This window comes from Bidens hawaiensis, unplaced genomic scaffold (assembly GCF_021521415.1).
Source record: "Bidens hawaiensis isolate Kalapana, Puna unplaced genomic scaffold, B.hawaiensis_p1.1 tig00005195_1, whole genome shotgun sequence".
In the NCBI taxonomy this organism is placed as follows: Eukaryota; Viridiplantae; Streptophyta; class Magnoliopsida; order Asterales; family Asteraceae; genus Bidens; species Bidens hawaiensis.
The window spans coordinates 1,661,027-1,665,861 of record NW_027491335.1 but is presented as its reverse complement, the minus strand read 5'-3'; the positions used below and the strand labels follow the sequence as shown (position 1 = coordinate 1,665,861).

The 4,835-nt window shown below is 37.1% G+C and overlaps 1 pseudogene across 1 annotated transcript; it reads right to left on the bottom strand.

The window, feature by feature from the left end:
• Window positions 1-724: 724 nt before the first annotated feature.
• Window positions 725-3,620, bottom strand: LOC143629496 (squalene monooxygenase SE1-like; annotated as a pseudogene). The gene is made up of 8 exons (XR_013152960.1): window positions 3,378-3,620; window positions 2,588-2,699; window positions 2,332-2,504; window positions 2,069-2,237; window positions 1,786-2,004; window positions 1,420-1,691; window positions 1,060-1,338; window positions 725-986 (listed from the first exon to the last, which is right to left on the bottom strand). The product of XR_013152960.1 is annotated as a squalene monooxygenase SE1-like (transcript).
• Between the last annotated feature and the right edge of the window lie 1,215 nt (window positions 3,621-4,835).

Genomic DNA, 4,835 nt, shown 5'->3' with positions numbered 1-4,835 from the left:
TTTTTTTTTTTGTATTCTCGGAGACGGCCGTGCATACGAGACTAAAGATTACCAAGACTTGTCTCATAGAGTCATACTTAGCACATTGTCATTCCTATCTAGATAAAGGGAACATGGAGTGAAAACAAAAGAACACTCGTATTTGAACCACTTCCTTGGTTCCTTTGAAACAAATTACAAATCCAGTGTATGCTACTACTATGTTTGAATGTTTGTTGATGAAGTCAGGTCTTTAGACATGTAGACCGGAGCTCCTGCTATTTGAGCTGCCCAAGATCCTAACCACCTTAGAAGTCCAGCCCAAATCAAATCATTTTATTAAAAAAATGTTTGTTTGCTTGGATTTAATGTATTATCTTATCTTATAATAATTGTAGAACTGTATATTGGTTATGTAACTGAATTAACAACCTTTATTATGAAAATGGTGAATTAGATTTTACCAAATTAATTAATAAACTTTTACCCGATGGGTAATGCGTAACAATACCAAACGGGTAAGAGGCATGGTTTTCTAATCGGATATGAGGCTATGATTGATTGCTAATATCGATCTCATGCCCGACACATTGTTATCCCTAAACGATAAGATTAAAAGAAACCCGTCTCCATCATTAACGCATGCTCCACTAGACGCCTTTCCCTTAATATATAGTGATTCATTTTGATTGGTACTTTTGGCTAATTGATATTTTTATTAGCATTCAATTATGAAAGGGGGTAGTTTCCAGTTAAGCTGCACATTTATTATAACTAGTTGGAAGCTTTTAATTGATGAAAGTTACATGCTGAAGAATCAAAAATATGTGTTGTCCAATTACAATTCACACATTCAATATGCAAGATACAAGAGTCATGGTAACGGTGCCGGTATCAGTCTAACATGCAACTCGAGGCGCCTTGTAGTATGCTGGAACGGTTGCAGGGAAGAACATTTGTCTAACCCCTTCCGACTTAATAATTGGAAAGATAATCCCCGATGCACCCTGCAAACACATTAAATTAAATGTCAACATATGATGAGAAATGATGATTCGTTTAAATAAACTAAAAGCTAACTGAGATGAGCCGAGCCCCAAGCCATAACCGTTTTGGTGAAGGGAACGGGATAAGCAAACGGCCCACACCATAGATGGCCATGGCAAAGAAATGACAAAACAGGACTAGCGGGCGTGGGTTGAGCCCCGAGAGTAAAGATATCGGTCCTTGTGAACAAATGCCTCCGAGGCTAAGATAGTCAAAACACGCTTGACGCATTTCTTTTCTTGCTGGATCTGGTGATGCACAAAATACTTTGTATAAAGCACCCGCCAATGTATTTATTGTAGATGACACCGGCTGCAGAAAACAGTTTTAAAAAAATTAAAACTTTTCTTTGTTTTAGAAACAAGTTGATATCATTTTATATTATATGCTTGCCTTTCTAAGAGTATAGAAGCACTCAAGATAACTGCAAAGTGTAGGTGCATCATTCAGATTTTTTAGTGGTCTCAGAAGGTCACGAAGCAAGACAATATCTGATAACGCAACCGTCATTCCTCCAGTTAACGGGTGTCGCATGTTAAATGCGTCTCCCATTAAAAGCGCGCCTGGAGTCGGTTGAGGGTCAGCTGGCATACTTCGGTTTGGCATTGTTCTTATGTTTCCCTTACTACTGCCGCCACAAAGGCGCCATATAACTCGTTTGGAATCTAAAAGTTTTAGCACTCTCGTTAGATTAAATATTATTAGCAGAAAACTCATAGCCCCCATCAATACCCTTCTAACGATTAGTGAATTAAATACCTGTGGAGCAACGACGGTTTTGAGGTAATTAGCCATTTCCCCATTGGCAATAGAAGGCACCTTTTGGCCCGGGACATCGACCAAACAACGAACCTCGGTGTTACTAATAGGATAAAACAATATTGGCGAAGGATCTGCAAGTATAACGTGTCCATGGTTTGCATACGGAAGATCAACATTCTCCAAAACCAGACCCACAAAGCAAGAAGGTACTTCTACCTGTTACATTATATAAATAAATTCAAATCTATCAGAATATATGAAATGATAACTAGTGAAATACCTTAGGCTTGCAAAGGACACGGCGAAGATTAGAAAAACAGCCGTCACAAACAATGGTGAGGGGCGCGTATGCAGTTATCACTTGTCCGTCTTTGGTTTTGTAACACACGCCTTTAACTGTTCCTTGTTCCTCGAGTAATGAAGTTACAGTCCCTTGTTCCAGTTTCACACTGGTAAGTTAACATTTGTAAAAGGTCATTTACATTTTAGTCATTCATCAATAAACTTGATATTATTATATGTAATGATCCAAAGAAACTATACTTTGGTAGAGACGCAGCCTTTTCCCTCATCCGTTGAATAAACCGCCCATTGTGAAAGCTTCTTCCCGACACATCAGATTCATATTTTTCCAAAGGATGAGAGTTTTGTGTTTTTATTATCCATGTAAATCGCATAACCAAAAACTTGTTGAGCCTCAATTCCATCCACACAATCTGCAACAACTCAAAAGTATATAAACAATTCACTTACTTATATTTTCTAACTAAGAGTCATATTAAGAGGAATTGAACCTTACCTTGAAGACCTAACTCGATCAGTTTTAGATAGCCTCCTGGCTGCAGAAGTTCACCAACAATTCGATCTGGTTCAGTCAAGTCCCTTTCAATCACATGAACTCGTCGTCCATCCTGAACCAATAACATCAAGTGGTTTGAAAATTGAAATATATCATATTAAACTTGTATTAAATATTATTCATTTTAACAGCTTCTACACCTCAGAGATCGGTTTCTTCGTGTTACCGACTAATAATTTATATAATAATCAAGTGAACCATTTAAAATCTCAAAATATCTACTCCAGATCCACAGCATACAGTTTAAACCAGTCAAATGCATTTATTTTTTTGTTAGAATCTTATCGTTTGTTCGCTTAGCTGTAAGCTGAGTCACATTATTCCTCCTTTGGCATATCTAGCTTCAATATAGTTCCGTGATTACAAATATTCTCAATGAGGTGTAAACTACTCACACCAATATTTGACGTGGATAATGATAATAATTGTTATTATTATTATTATTATTATAATAGTTTAATCTAAAATGAAGCTCAAATTCTTGTTCGCCTAAAATCTCAATAATGAATCAATAAATTACTAAAACTGAAAGTGCAGTGAAAACTGAAAATGTATCAAATATTGATACCAAAATACTTAGATCTGAACAGTAATGGAAGTAAATTCATGAAAATCGTTACATTTGAAATCGTATAAATGTTAATTTAAGCGACGTATAGTCGTATACATATTAGAGCCGTAGAAGCAAAGCTGTAGAGTTTAGAGAGATGAAGTTTAATTAATTATTTACCTTTGCGAGAGTACAAGCAAGAGCAGCACCGGCTCCAACAATAATGACGTCACTACTTCCGTCACTCTGTACTAATCCGGAGTTATTATTATTATTAGCAGCAATTTCCTTTGATTTACGACGACGCGAGTTCAAATTCGAGTTGAATATGTAGAGGAAAACGGAGACTACTAGCAAGGCAACGGCGGAAGCGAGAAGAAGATGTTAGTGCTGATGAATTACCGGTGGTTGTTGAAGCTCCATCATATTTGCAGGCGTTGTGAGTTGATACGCAAAGTCGGCTAGCTTTGCTTTGGTTCGGTGGTTTGTTATATATAAGGCTGGCGATAAAGCATGTGACGTGTTGTTTTCTTTGATAATGAAATGTGTGAAAAAGGTTTTTTATGCATTAAAGTTTTCAAACGTAAACGAACTGAATGAATATGAACAAGAGTATGTTTGTGTTCGTTTGTTTAAAGATGAACATGTTCGTGTTTGTTATATTTGTTCATTTTAAATCTAAATGAGTTCACGAACATAAATAAACATAAACAAAATAATTGAACAAAAATGAACGCAAACGAATAAGTATAAATAATTAAGTAGATGATTCATTCAAAAACCACATCAAAATAAGTTGTTAAAAGTACAAGGATACATGATTCATAAACGGACATAAATAAATGAACATGTGTTTAAGTTTGTTCGTTTAATTGAATGTACACAAACTTTTTTGTTTATTTTCGTATGTTTATTGAATAAACGAACATAAAAAATCTTTCCACCGAACAGCTTGCAAACAATTTACTAAATGTTTAGTTTATTTACAGATCTATTTAAAAGTAGCAGAAAGAATAAGTTACTTGTAATGCGAATCTAAATAAAAAGGTTTTATTTAATAGTTAATATAAATTAAAACGATTTTCCAACCTTGGTAGGATTTTTAAAGGTTCTGTCTTTTAGGGGGTGTTTGGTAGAGAGATTTGAGGGTGGAGAATTAGGTTTCTCTTGTTTGGGAGAATTAGGCGGAGAATTGGGCGGAGAATTGGTTTTCTCTGAGAATTGGGTGTAGGCAAAAAGTAGAGAAATCCAATTCTCTCCATTTGGAAGAGAAATGGAATTCTCTCTGCTTCTAAATTGCGTCTCTGCTCTACTCCGTTCGCGTATGATGATGATGATGCTCCGACCGGCGATGGTGATGATGATGCCGACGTCCGGCACGGCGGCCGACGCCGCAGCCACGTCCGTTCGCGTCTCTGAGCCAAAACGAAACCCTAAATCGCGAGGCGGTGTTGCGAGGCGGAACCCTAAATCGCGGTGTTGATGTTGCGCGGCGATGATGATGACGCTCTACTCCGTTCGCGGTGTTGCGACGCGTCTCTGAGCCACCATTTCTCCACCATGATGATGCCGAGGCGGAACCCTAATCACGTCTCTGCTCCCGTTTCTCCACCCATTTTTCTATTGTACCAAACAAAG